Raw genomic sequence first — 15,477 nt, 5'->3', positions numbered from 1 at the left:
AGAGGGGAGTTTGCATATGCAAATTTTACTCTCTTAATTAAAAGCAGGAGCTTTTAATTACTTGATTACAGTGCTGAGCCCCAGAGCTGCAAATATGTAAACAAAGGTTACATGCTCAGAAAGGAAAATTGAGCTCTAAGTCACAGTTTTGTGATAGACTTCTGTTAGTTTTTAGTTAACATGAAGCCCAGTGCCAAATTTAATTCCTTATTCCTAGATTGAAGTGCATGCTCTTCCAGAAGCATGCTTTGTGGTTATTTTCTTTGGGTTTGGGATTGTTTTCTTCTCATTTTGTATTTGCACTTCTGACTTGGAATGCTCTTATTTCCTGGCTGGTAGCAATGAAGCAATTAAGAGCAGGTGTAGCTTGAAGAATGTGATGCAGCATCTAGAAAAAGTGATTAACAGGAAAAATAAGCCACAGGTTTTAATTTGTTTCTTAATTGTCATCCAGGTGTGGTCTTAAGTCCTTCACAATTTGAGGATGCTGGGCTTCTGCTGACTCCAGGTGTCATGAGGGATGACCTGAAGACTGGCTGCTGCACCTGAGAATAATTTGGTGACACTTTGTCTCTTGTGGTAACCACGTTTCTCAAAATTGCCTCTTCTGTCTTTGTACAGTGGTCCATAGTCCCCTCAGTTATCCTGATATGACTGTCCTTGGTAAATTGGGTCATCCAAATCACCTTGCCACAAGAAAAAACAAAAAGACAAGCAGAGCACCCCGGTGCTGTGTGCTTTCACTAAAGCAGCTGATTTCAACTAATTCTTTGCACAGTTCCATAAAGAGTGCTGGCATGACTTAGGACCCTGGGATAAAGCAGGGGCAGGGAGATGTGCTGGGGGGCAGGAATGTCTTAGACTGGATATACCAGTGCTATGAGCATGTTTTGTAGACAGACCAAGACAGTAGCATTACACTTTAGATTTTCTAAGTATGAAACAGCACGACAATGCAGGAGATTCTCTTTCCTTACAGGGGTAAGTCTTACTGAGCTTGTCAGTTCCCTTTTTGATCAGACACTTATCTCCCAGTCTTCACCAATAAGACCAGTCCTGAAACAGATACAGGGATGAAGAGGACATGAGATATTTTACACTGGTGTGGTCTGACAAACCCACGTTTCTCTGCTTGCTTCCTTAAGAAGTCCCGTGTATGGTGCCCCATAGGGATGATATTCTCTACTCTTTCATGCTGCTACAGGGGCTTTTCCAGGCAAAGGTGGCTCTACATGCTGCTAGCCAGCACATAACAGGACCTGGTTTAGGTAAGGAGCTCTGGGATTTTCAGAGGTTATGGGGTGGTGTGCCATGTTAACGCTATTTTAAAAGAATATTGCAAGGAATTATATTTTGACTGTGATCTTTAACACTTTGGGGTCTTGTCTGCTTGCTGTCTGTCTATGGGCTTTTGCTGGTGTGAAAAATCCGTAGCAAATTTTGGTATCTGCACAAATGATCCCCCAGAAATAGCAAAGGCTGCAGCCCATATGTGACATTTCCAGTTTGTAAATTCCACTAACCCCTTTCACTGAAGGGTACAATTCAGACCCCCTGTCCACACACAGCCTCTAATTGAGTAGAAGCAACTAACTACAAAAGAAAATTTGTGCAATAAATTGCGACAAACTTCACAAGTCCAATGAAACAGAGCTGGTAGGACCCAAGTTCAAGGCAGATCACAGCTGCATGAGTACTGATCAGAGTATAGCCTTGGGTGAGATTTATTTTCATTAAGAAAGACAATTTTGATTAAGCCCCATTGAATCAAGGTATGTATTTACTGACTCCACATACTGGCCCCAGCATAAACACTGAGATTGCTGTTCTCTGATCTATGACATAGAGGCTTCACATTGCCTGGAAAATGAATCTCTGCATTCTGCCTTAATTTGGCACAGAGCTTAGAACACAGCATAATTCACAAACTGGATTATTAACAGAAAGCAATGCATTTCCTGAATATGAACTAGAACCCAAACACCAAGGGCAAGTTCCCGTTATCAAGGTAAGGTAATATTATTTTGTCAGTTGGTGCATACCTCCCATTACCACTGATGGCAGTTTCAGCCACACGGATGTGGATCTTTCATTAATACTAATGGGCAATACATGCACATAGATCTTGGGCTAATACTGGTGGGAATTACATATATGTGCAACACTCATTAGCATTAATGAGGGTTCTCCTGTGGGTAGTTAATGATCATTAATGGGAATAACACACACGTGTGTTTCTCATCAGCATTACTGGCACGTGCATCTCTCATTAATATTGATGGAAAATGCAGGAAGCCATATCTCCCATTAATATTAGGAGGAAAGTTGCACTCACTGTAAGGAAAAAGATATTCCTGACACATCCTCAATGAGAAAGTTTGAGCTGTTGTTAATTCTGTTCCAAAGCTACTCCAGTTTGTGCTGTCTTTCCCTGAATGATCCAAGTCTCCGTGACCTTGGCCACCAGGCATAAGTTTTGTTCCCATATGAATGAAGTAGCTCTGCAAAAGCCCAAACATTCTTTTCTTTGGAACCAGACAGCATGTCATCTCTGTGGGCTTTTTTAAACAAGCCTATTTCTGAATTGCTGCTATTTCAAAGAAAAGTCCGTATCTGATTTTCACAGCATAGGGTGGCACACACCAGCTGTTGAGTTATTGCCATAAGCGCACCAAATTTACTGTAAGTTCTTGTCATCATGACTCCATTTTACATCATGCACTAATGCAGTATTGCGTTAAACTCTGACATTGTTCCTGATGAATGTAGTAGAGACTAAAGGCCACAGCCTCCCCTCAGAGTAAAAAATGGTGTGAATTTACTACAGGACGGAGCTTTTTATCCCTCCAGTTACAAAGGCATTAAACTTCAGTAACCCTTTCAAAAATGTGTTCTCACGCCTGCCAAGTGGCTTCCATTGGCTTTTCTGTAGGATTGTAGTTTGAGTCTCCTTCAGAACATGTGCCAGGACTGTTGGCTACAGTCAGTGTGAGCTCAGGGATCCACATGGCGGGGCAGCCAAGGGCTTTGTTCTAGGGAGGATTTCCCCCTCTCTCTTCCAAGGGCCAGCACTGATTGGATGGGTGCTGAGGAGCAAGGCTGTCCATGTGGTGTGAGCAGGGGTGACCAGACAGAGCTAAGGAAGAATGCTGATCTCCCTATCCATTAGGTATATGGAGATAGGGGAAGGTGATCACATCAAGTCCTGTACTGGGAATCAAGTGATTTGATATCAGTTCTCACCTTCATGTCTTACAATTATCATATTTATAGGAAAAATTCTACTTTTTCTATTCTTTGGTATATCTACCACCTCATACACAGGAATTACAACCTGAAACAGGATCTCTAGATCCCACTGTAAGGGCTTAGCTATAGTTAATACAAACAAAAACAATCCCATCAGATATAAGCTATTTAAAACAGAGAGCAATATATTTAGTTTTAAAAGTGCCCTTTGGTAAGATAGTCTTATTGCTTTTCTCATTACTGTGCAGAATTAGAATAACCATTGCCCATGCAAATTAGTTACAAGAAACAATATTTGCAAATAGCAGATGAAAATGAAAGGATTATATTTGGCAAACACAACTGCTCGATCAGATTCCCTGAGGCTGGGGAAGGCACAGATCCCACCTGCCGTGCTGCACAGGAATACCTCAGAGCAAGGAATGGCAGTCTGTACCGCTGAAGCTGTTTGGCCATTCCAGGAGCCTTCTGGAGGCATCAGGAGTGTGAGGGCAGTTTCCAACTCTCACAAGAGCTGTGCAGACAAGGCCCCGTGTTGCACCCTCCATTGTCACACACTGGTTCTGCGCTGGTACAGGGATGCAGGAGGTGGTGTTGCTTTCTCTACAAGCAGATGTTTCATTGCTGGGCTCCTTGAGCACGGCCCCTACATGGGGCCTGTATGTGACCAACTTCAATTCACATTGATATTCAACTACCAACCCAGAGAGAGCCTGCTCAATGCATAAAACTGTTTCCAAGCCCAGACATTCAGGCTCAGATATATGCTTACATAAGGTGCTCACACTTATCCACACTCATACACACCTGTCCTGGAAAGTATAATGGAGGAAAGGTGATTCTAGTGTTAATCTAGTCTAGGATGACAGATGTTAGAAGACATCAAGGAAAATCAGAATAATAGTATTCTGTCTGGCTACAGCAGCATTAAAGATTCTAATCTGTAACTACAGCTTTCACTTATAATTCAGACATTAGCTGCTAAACAAACTAAATAATTTATCAAGTACAATATGTTCTAACTCTGCAGTTTGCAAAAACTGCAGCCATACCTTTATTTCAGAGTCACCAAATGGTGGAAATGTCAAGCTCTTCCTTAAAGTGCATCTTCCTCAATTCCCTTGGTAGATAGCACTGATTTTTTTTTTTTTTCCTGAAGATGTTTTATTGTTTTTCTACTTTTCATCAGGGTGGAGTTGCCATGGCAATAAAGTAGGATGTCTTGCTGGATTTCACCTTTACTGTCTTGCTTCATATGGTTCTCTCTCCTCAGAGCAAACATGGTGGACGCAATGCACATACAGATGTCTGATTTCACATTTCTTTCTCGAGTGTGCTTGGCAGCTGCTCTCCTGAGACAGGCAAAGCAGCACTTCGCAGGCAGCAATTCACTTTACGTTCATCTTCCCACTCTCTAGTGGCCACCATCACATCTCCCTTGCTTTGTGAGCTCTCTTAAGATGGACAAAGCTTTTCATGAAAGACTTGCTTCCAGTGTAAACAAAATCTTTTGCTTAAGTATTTCGATTAACCAAATGACCAAATCAATTCTCCTCTCAAAGTTAGTTAAGGTAAAGTGGCAAAATATGATGCAATAGATATAAACACCCATTACATAGCCCAGCAATCTGGATTACCCCAGTTCCTGCATTTAAAAGGCAAGTTTAGGTTGTGATGCTATGCTGGTGAACTGGGTCTCACCTTTCCCTGAGTCAGTTTTTATTGCCATACCAGTTTTTCCATTTAGATTTCTCCCAGGAAGAAAAAGCTCAAAAATTAAATCACTCACTGAGTTGAAGAGTTTTCATTTTATGTATCTTTCTTGAATCCTTCAAAAATAGATTATAAGTCTGTTATCTATATCTGAATTTCACAGTGGTAGCATCTCAGAAATCCAGATGAAAAGGATGGCAAATGCAGGCTTAAGTCACAGTCCTTCAGTGAACATTGCAGATCAGCTCTTCTCTCCTTGTGGAGTATCATCAGTGGAAATAGCTGAAATTTCAGGATACACTAATGAATAATGCATCCCATGCCACAAAATTATCACTAATATCACAAGTATTTAAAACTCCATATCCAGTAGCTATAAGTCACAAAAGAAATTTTAAAATGCATGGCATTTTTTATATGATGGGATTTTTTCCCACTGATGTTTGAATTCCTCTTTGCAATTCTACCAAAGTAAAATAGGGATGCACTACATGAACTGTGGACTAGCTATGATGCCTTTCTTTGTCACTTTCCAATACTCTGCTTGTAATGGCCAAGCTGAGAAAATGTTTTCCAATTTCCAGGTCAAGGGTATATCCTCTGCTTTCCTTCTTTCTGCCTTACTCACTAGAGTAGCATTAAGTTTCACTTTGATTTTGCAAACATTGCCTTGGCAGAACATCAGTGTCATTTTAAAGTATCATTACATTATTTGTTCTTCTGACTCCATTGGTCTCTGCCTGCCAGTCCCAATTTTTTTCTTGGAAAGATACTATTATCATAATTATTATTCAAACACTATAGCACCCCAGAGATGTGAGCATTGTCTCACTTTTCCATTCAGTTAATGCCACAGGAAACATACAATCTGGGTAGAAGACAAAATAACACATGTATATCAAGCCAGATAAGAAGAGTGCTTCGAGGCTACATGACACTGCATGCTAAGCAGCAGTGATACTAAGCAGCAGCACTGTGAGAGTGTCTCTTTCTTTTGGTGCATTACCATAAAAGAGATTGAAAAGGAACCTCCGTAGCTGTTCCTCCAGAAGCTCTTCCACAGGATGGAGTACAGCAAAGAGCCTGAAGTGGCTTCTCTGAAAGTTCTGTGGTTGGTGTAAGACTTTGGCTTGTCAGATGAGTGGCTGGTAGGAATTGATTTCTTAGCAAACTCAGAAGACTGAAGAAAATCTTCTGGGATGTGAGAAGGTTTAGTGCACGTTATTTTGCTGACCTGGAACATCTTTTTCCAACACGGTAGTAATGGCCTGCGAATAACCAGCTCACTGCTGCTATCATGATGAGGACAACCTGTATTTTAGAAGACAGACTCTACTATTTCTGCCCCAAATTAATAATACCGCACACAACATATCATGGCTGCAGTGATAATTGTGGTTGTGGAGCAAGCTGCACCTTGGCTGCTTCTCTCCAGATTATTCTTCAGGACAGAGGCCACACTTCCTGCTACTTTGGACAGGGACAGGCCATCTTCTGCATTTGAAACCAACCTCAGCCCAGTTTATTGATGCATGTGGCACAACTTCAGCTGCCACTAGTTGTGACAGTGCCTGATTTTAGTGACTTAAAAGCAAGTTTTTGCACAAAAAAAAACACCCTCATTCATTCTGTTGCCTGAAATGTATGGCATGTGTAGGTCTCTTGTCCTAGAAAGCTGTGCTACATCTGCTGACTTGCTGCTACTTTAGAAATGCACCGAACCCCAGGAAATATGTGAAAAGAAAACAGTCAGAACGTTTTTAAAGGTATTTACATTGCTTAGCATTTTAACAGCAAGATTTCAAAGTATTTTGTGTGAACATTATTCTTATCCCCAGATTATAGCTGGTAGGACTCAGTAGTATACAGATCAGCTATTTCCTCAAATCCATGGGAGAGTTAAGTGATGAAATGAGGAATGAGATCCCCATCTTGGCTTTCTATTCCATATTGTAACTATCACATCTCCATGTCCTGTACATTTCTGATATTTACAATTTTATTCAGCTGCACTCCCTGCCATTTAATTCCATGACAATATGTGCATTTGCAGGAGTGGGGTGGGAAGGCCTCTTTTTTGGGCAGGCCATGTGTACCGTTTATATTCTAAAAAGCATGTAGTGTGAGAATCTGATGGCTCTCGAAAATATCTTCCTGGCTATTTTGCTGAGCCTGCCAGGAAAACTGTTAATTAACAAAAGTAATTTTTGTGATAGAAACAAAAATGCTGAGCATATGCTTTGCTTATAGTCCTATACCATTTCTCTGGAAGAAAAATGGAACTTCAAGCAGCATTGAGAAGCATTAGAACTGAAAATACAGTTCATTATTTACCATGTTTACCTTGAATAAAAATAGAATTCAGTTTTTATGTTCAACTGCATTATTAGGAGCATCTAAACATTTGATCAACAAGTTTTTCTAGGCCTAAAGATATCTGGCTGAGTTGAGGTGCTGAAGCATTGTGGTGTGGCATTACCTGTGCCAGTGTATGAGCTCTATCCATAGCTGATTCAAATAATGTAAAAAAAATAGATAACTGCCTCAGATTTTATTATTCTCTGAGAAAATATTATTTCTTATTTCTCTGGCTGCTGAGAGAAAAAAATTCATGGGCTTCACTGCTGTAGAATCAAGCCAATGCAAAGCAACAGTGCAATGGCAATAAGGACAGACTACACAGAGGTGTTTGATATGTATGCATGTGAACACATTTAAGGAAAGTATTTTATTGTAGCACTTCAAAAAATCATGCAGGCCGTTGAAATGCCTTAGCTTTTATATCTTTAATATTTCAGTAATAGCAATACTAATGGAATATTGAATATTTTCTCTGTGTTAGGATGGTAAAGTTATTCACAACTTTCATGTACACAGCAGGCTTCTTTAAGAACTATCTATATTCACTATACTTTTAATTAGCAACAGGAGTGCAAACAACTCTTGTCTAGGGTAGGGGAGTGACAATACTCAGTCACCCTTTAATTCACTTGCTGCTGAGATGCCCAGTAAGACTGTAAATTGGTAGTGGTCACTTGTGGCAAGAGCAGCAGTGGCCTGGGAAGTAGAGAAAGCCCTGTGACCCCCTTCTTCCAGCTGCTACAAACAACTGTCTATTTAGGAGCATAATTCTAGCTTCTTTCTGCTGGCCTGTGCTGGATTCAAGTTACTGTTCTAAAAGGAAAAGCCTGGCAAGGGTCATGAAAAGCTTTGAAAGCACTTATTTTTAGGCTACTCAGGCAGAGGCTGAGCAGAGATGAGTAAAACTGAATAACAGAAGATCACCACTCTTCAAACAAACAGTGACTATTTGACCTATAACTGAAGATAGCTCATGGTATCTTATTTCTTTTGGGTACTACACTGCCTACATGTAGTCGAAGAGGCAAAGGAATTCTGATATCAGTACAATTCATATGATGATGAGCCAGAGCTCGTTCAGTTAAGAACTGAGGTACATTTTGTCTGTGCAACTGGATGAGAACCACTGCAGTACACGTGATTGTTATTCTTCAGCTGTGTGATGTCTTTAATATTAACCATTGTCTTTATTTCTCCATGTGAGTGGTTCCCTGAAAAGGAATACAATATTAATAATCTTGAAGAGTTGAGAAATTTTTGATATGAACATGCTTTAATAACCTTGCTGAACAGAATCAATAAGGAAATATCTGTTGTCTTGAAAATGGTTCAGATAAATTGAATAGAGAATTTGTACTTGTTTATCAAGCAGTCCAGAGCAGAATACTCTTGTTTACAGAAATTGAACGCAATGAAAGAAAGCAAGCAAGAAAATTCCTTTCTGATTAAATACTGTGAAGGGCAGGTCAGCCACTGATTTCAATGTTCATTGTAGAAACACTCTGTGTGAATACAACAGTAATACAAATCTGAAGGATTTAAATGCTGTTTAGGATGAGACAAACCCACAGTTCTTAACAACCACACTGCTCAAGCTGAGAGAGAGCAGGATTTTATTGCCACTTTCAGAAAGGGCTAGAAGCTCTCTCTGTAAACAGGAACCAGTTAGTGTCATCACAGCATACACTGAGAGATATCAGTGAGGGCTATAACTTCAGCCAAGCATCTCAGAACAAAATCAGAGAAACTTTTTAGTGAGAAAGATTCAGCATTAGTGCAAAAGGAAGACAGTTATAAAATAGTTATAAAATAGTTAGAGGGTTATAAAATAGTGAGGGGGAGGGGCAGGGGAAAGGCATGCTGTATAGGTGAAATCTCAGTAGACTGATTCAGTTTTTTTCCATGAAGCATTACAAGGTTTTAAATAGCTGCAACCTGCATATTAAAAATGCCCATGTGTATAATGCATGAACAAGGTCACCTTGGCTGAATACATTATGGAACAGAACCGTCATATTTACCCTCTTCACAACCACACTTTTGCTTGCTTACGTGAACAGTCAAGAACAGTGATGAACACTTATCAAAAGTTAAGTCAGGCAGTCAATCAATAGATTAGGACTCTTTTTTTTTTTTTTTAATAAGCATTTCTCCACCAGTTCCTTTCTCTCCACCACTTTCTAAAATCAGGCCATTTCTCTGCAGCTCTTTATTTAGACATGAAGCCTGGAAAATGATCATGTTTCATCTACAGACTGACTGAGGCTTTTTTGTGATTCATTCACCTGCTGCTCCAGCAAAGACATAATCTTCATTTATATACCTCCGAGACAATTCAGATACAGGAAAGAATGTCTGCTATGAAAAGGAATCTGCTGCATCTGCTGTGCTTGATATATGGGAAGTGTGGCAAAAATCTCTCTGCAGCTGTTTGTCTTTGTGTTTAGCATGAGACAATGTAATAATGCACTTGTAGGGCAGGAGTGACTCGCTGAATATTTCAACAAGATATGTAGATTTTACACTGTGCTATCCAAAAGAAAAGAAATACTGATTTTGACTAGCCATATATTCCTGACCCATAAACCCATTTCAAGAAACAGAGGCACAGAATTATTGATCAAAGTAGTATGACTTTCTCCCCTTAAGTGTTATTTCCCTGTGTAACCATTCTGTTGCAGCTCTCAGTAGAAGGACTAGAAATTCTGCTTTTTAATGATGCACTCTCCCTAATGATGAAGGGAAAAAAAGAATGCAAGTTTTCTGGTCGAGGCAGCTCTTGTCTGTGCCGCTGGTTTTTAGCTCTCAAGTGAATGGAACAATGTATAGCTCCAAGTGTTGAAGCTTCTCAATTGCTGTTATCAGTGAGAGCTTGCTGAGAATATGAAGTGCATGCCTACACTTCTATTTCACAGTCCATTGAAATTAACACCATTTTAGGCCTCGCATGCAGGCCTTTACAGATACCTGGAATGTATTTTTTCCATCTGACTCATGTCTCTGTGAGTCATTTATTGGGCTTTCATATGCAGAGGTGTTTTTGAGGCTATTTATGATGCTTCTTTGAGTACACTTAAGCCCTCCTTTTTAACAGGGACTCAGCACACAAACAAAAGAAGTTTCTTCTGGACAGTAATTTACAATTATAGAAATTACAATGCTGTTCAGAAGCTGGAAATCCCTTCCTATTGTAAGCACAATTTCCAAGAGCAGACTCTTATTTACTACATTTTATCATAAATAAGGAAATCTGGTTTGCCCCTTCTTGTGTGACCAGGACAAATCATATAATCTTGCAACTCTGAGCATTCCTATGGCCCAGAGCTGGACAGGAGTCCAGGATGAAGGAGGAGCAGGGCAGAACCTCACCCTTGGAGGCTGTGGCTCACTGGGTGCAGGAACTGGCAGGAAGGCAGAGCCACAGAGCTCATCAGCAAGCCTCGGAGCAAAAACCTTGGCAATCTACTCTGTACCTGGGAACAAACGTCAGCACTGCAGGGAAAAAAACAAAAGGTGCAAGAGCACTACAATGGCAGAGATACTGTCTTCGCTGAAAGAAAAAATAAACCCAGCAGACAAAGGCATTGGCAAATAAAGGATTCAGGGCTTATTGTTATCTCCAGTGGAGATTTCAGTGGCTTTGCATTGTGCACCATCCTATTACACTAAGGGCATGAAATTAAATGTCCTTTCTTCTCCAAGACTGTTTGCAAGTTGCTTCCCTATCAACAAGTACTCCTTGAAAATGGCTGCCAAATTTTGAAGATGATAAAACAAAGCAATCAATTCCTGTTTAAATGATCAGATAATAGCAAAAAAAAAAAAAAATCTTTCTGTCTGCTTTTTCAAACCCCTGTTGAGAAAAAAGGGGTTTGGATGTGAAAAAAACAGCAACTTCCAAGACACAACACTTTTGTGGGAAAGTTGGAATGGCCTTTTCAGGGCTTTCTCTTTATTTTGAAAAATTTTAGAGATATATATTTGAACAGACCAAAGAAAGGGATGAGACACCCTAAGAGAAAAGTATGAAACAATATTTAAATGATGTGTGATTTCATTTTTGCCTGAGGGTGTGCTGAATTCATCAAGAGAGTCCCCCAGGACATTTCACAGTGTGGTGGTACACAGGCTGCTTCCTGACAGGTCAATACTGAATATCCTGCTGGTGGCTGCTCTACCTGCCTTGGTCTAGGGGAGTCCCTGTAAACATAGGTCAAGAACTCTCCTTTGGCATCCCAGATGTCCAAGCAAGCTCACAAGATGAGTGATTGATTTCCACTACAAGACAGAGCTGTTGGAAAAAGTTAGCTACAGTTCAGAAGTTTTACAGACAGGCCCCTTGAAAAACTGAGGTGCAAAACACAGTCAGCTGTGTTGGGTTGGCTTCTTGAAGATCTCCTGACTTCATATACAGAAGCCTCTGAGTGACTGAAATAAATCCATTAAAAAGCAGAAGGGAGTACAACAACAAGTACAGAACTATAGGAAGGCTGAATGAATAATACATATTAAAGATGCATTAGAATCAATGAACCTGCAAGGAAAAAATACTTTGCTACTGGGTGCAGTGCAGGCACGCCTCTCAGCCAGCAGAACTGCCTTTCTGCGCTGCATGGTGTATCTCAGATGACAAAATCTAGGCTTGGTATTAGAGTTTTCTGTGGCTGTTTTGAAACCCAGGCTGGCTCCTCTGCCCTTGCAGGATGTGTCACAGCACTGGTGGCCTTGGAGAAAGAGGACATCCCCTCCCAACCTTCCTCTGGCAAGAAATTATCATTTGACCTTGGCCCCCATTCTGCCCAGTAAAGTAGCAAAGCAATAATAGGTAAAAATCTGAGTGCTTGAAGACAGATTGAGCTGAGTTTGGTGATCCAAGACCTTTATCTAATTAGGCCTTCAGAAGTTTGCATTGCTTCTTGTTGGTGAATAAAGGTTTTATAGTAGTAGTTGATGTTTAAAATGATTTTGAGATCAAATCACCCAAATGTTCTGTTTTATAAATAGTGCAGCTGTGAAAGTTTTAGGGATACATGGAAAAAAGAAAATACAGTGTTACTTCTATCCAGGAAAATATTCAGCCTTCTGAAGGCAGGCAAAATTTTAGGGTTTTCAGACATGCAGGTTATTTAGGTCTGTTTGCATTTAGATTCAGAACCTTAAAAATTAGTTTCCTGGCAGTACTACTCCCTTCCTAAAACTAAAATTCCAGTTTGTAATAATAACAGATACACGCTCAGGGCACGGCCATGCAATGAGGGAAAAAAGCTTAAACATTCAAATTTTGTGCTAGATTAAAAGAATTTGACTTTTGGCCAGTTAAAATATTTTTTCATACCCACTGTATTCTTCCTATAACTTTTTTGATTACTTGGGCACTGAAATCACTTTCTGAAATACGATAAGAGAAAACATCTACTTAGCATTAGAGTGGGAGGTGAAATCTGTGGCCTTATTGTTCTTATTTTAAATCTGAATGAACATTTCTCATATAGAGGAACAGAAATATGTGGGAATCAATAAATAGTGTTTCAGTATGAGCTAGCAGAATTGAGGAAGTGCAGTGGGGGATGGAAAATAGCTAGAGGCTGCTTTGCAGTCTTTACTAACCCGCAGTGTGAAATCTTCACCTATGTACTTTTCCTTTCTTCCTTCTTTCTTGGAAATAACTTCAGTCAGTTTATTGATTTATTTTTACCCCAGATTTTTAAATTGTAAAAGTTGTTGTGACTCCTGGTTTCACCAGATACCTGCCACCTTGAATCACTGATACCTTGCATGTTTGAAAAAGTCCTTGGTTTATGAAGGCACAGACAGATCATTGAATGGGAACATCAGAAACCAAGGCTATCTTACTGTACTTCTTTGCAACACAGAAGTGTACATTGGTGTTTTATGTAAGGTTTAATAGGAGCTTCTTCTTTGGCTACTGGTGTTTTTAAGCCAAAAACACAATAATGTGACAAATAGGAGACAGGGTGTGGAGGACATGTGAACACGACTAATCAATGCATACTCATTCTCTGTTTGATCTGCATTATGGAATTTAATCCTGCTTCTTTGTGGATACAGATGGCTCCTTTGCACTGCAGCCAGCCTTGGTTTTTCCTCATGAAGACAGAAAACAGTGGAGGGTCACATGGAAGTACATGGGTGATGGACTGCACAAAGCTAAATTTCATCACTTGCTCACATGACAATAGCATAATGGAAGTAAATAGATGAAGGATAATAATTCTAGAATAGAGGTAAACTTAGTACTATGCACACAAAAAGCAGTCAGTAAATATAGATGTGCTGTCCTGTCACAGCAGGAAATGAGGCTTCTCATTCCTCACAGCAGGAGATGAGCTTCCCCAACTATAAGTGGAATTGGTCCACAAAGTTTCTTGGCATTGAAACATTTTTAAACCCAGCCATAGATCAGGCAATTTTTCTTACAGGAGACTATTCCTAATTAAAAATGGCTTCTAGTCAGGACACTTTCCTTTATTCTCATCTGCTTTTGTAATGTCCCATTATTTCTGATTTCTGTATTGCACTATTCTCTCAGCCCACTCACTGAAGTTCCTCTCTCAACACATTTATAGTTACAGTGCCACCTTTGGTCAATGTTCAGCTACAGTACATGATTCTCATAGATGTTCCCCATCAGTCAAATTGTTCTGTGCTTAAACATTAGCATTTTTTTTTCCCTTAGTTCAGTGTCTCACCATCTATCATTGCCTTTCTTTATAGCTTGTCAACCAATTTAAACTCCATGGACATTGCTCATTTCTAACCCAACTGAGTTTAATTTTTCAAGTACGATTTCTGAGGTATTGTATCTGCTGTCTACTGATACTGGATACAAGATCCAAAATTGCTCAGGGTTACAAATTTGTGACTCCCCACTCTAGTCAGCCTGTGCTCCAACACGTATGTCTGGGATCATAATTTCACTCATTGCTGTTTATTGCTCTTATTTCTGCTGTCAGCTGCTTACTTTCCTCTAAAAAACCCCAAAACCTCACTTCTGTTATTTTCCTAGGGAATGTAATGTGATTTACCAGATGATCATTTCCACTATTACTCTTTATTCATCTTCCAAAGTTCAGTGCCATCCAGCCATCTGGTGTTTCATTAGTTCTGCAAAAGCCCTAACCTACAAAGAAAAAAAATTACTTACATGGCTAATTTTAAGTATGTGAATCCTAATGATGCAAAGAAGACTGCTCATATTTTTTGACAGAGGCATATAGATAACTCTTGCAGAATCAGGCCAAAAAATACTCTCAAAATATTTCTGTGGTTAACACATAAAGTAATTAGCATGAACACTGCAATGTACTTCACACAGAAGTGCTAATAAACCTGTATTGAAGTTTTCTATGCATTTCTTCACTAGCTCACCTGGGCACCAGATTTGTGACAGTATGGAGAGCAGTGTAAGTATTCACCTGAAACATGTTGATGGATGTATGCTTTCAGGACATTTGGAATCAGATGCATAGTGTTCATCATTCCTTAATTAGCCATTTTGATTTCTCTCTTCCTCATTGGTGCTAGAGGTCCACATAAGAGTACATCCCGTTTAGAATCAGCATGATCTTTTTTTGTTCTTCTTCCTCAAATAGCAAATTTTCTCTCTTAAACTACTTGTCCTCACTAATACATCTGTAAAATCCTATCCTATTTGTTTTGTATTTTGCAATAAGAATTCATTTCTTTCTGTCTAGAGAAGTGTTACTGCAAAGGAGCAGGTTTTTTTCATACCCCTTTTTCTGACTGTATCTGAGAAACACTTTTCAATTTGTTAATGCATTGCTTAGTTAAAAAACATCTGCCCCGCACCAATTTTTAGAGTGCCATTATTTAGGTGTGAACCATTTTGTGAAAGGCAGCTTGTTACTGCTTTATATTATAAATATCCTTTAAACACCTACTCCTTGAACTTCTGATTCATCTGTCTGACATCTGAAATTTCCTTCTGTTAATTACAAAATACTGATCTTGCTCATAAGCACCATAACAATAACACCTAGTTAGGCACAGAATGCTGCTTCTCCTGGCAAACTGCAGTGTCTCATGTTTCAGTGCTTTCTGTCACTCAGCTGATTAAATCAGTTTGCACATAGCCAGCTTTGCACATGCCTCTGCAAAATCCTGAATGTTCTT

Source organism: Sylvia atricapilla, chromosome 9, assembly GCF_009819655.1.
Source record: "Sylvia atricapilla isolate bSylAtr1 chromosome 9, bSylAtr1.pri, whole genome shotgun sequence".
NCBI lineage: Eukaryota > Metazoa > Chordata > Aves > Passeriformes > Sylviidae > Sylvia > Sylvia atricapilla.
Note: the sequence above shows the minus strand (reverse complement) of the source record.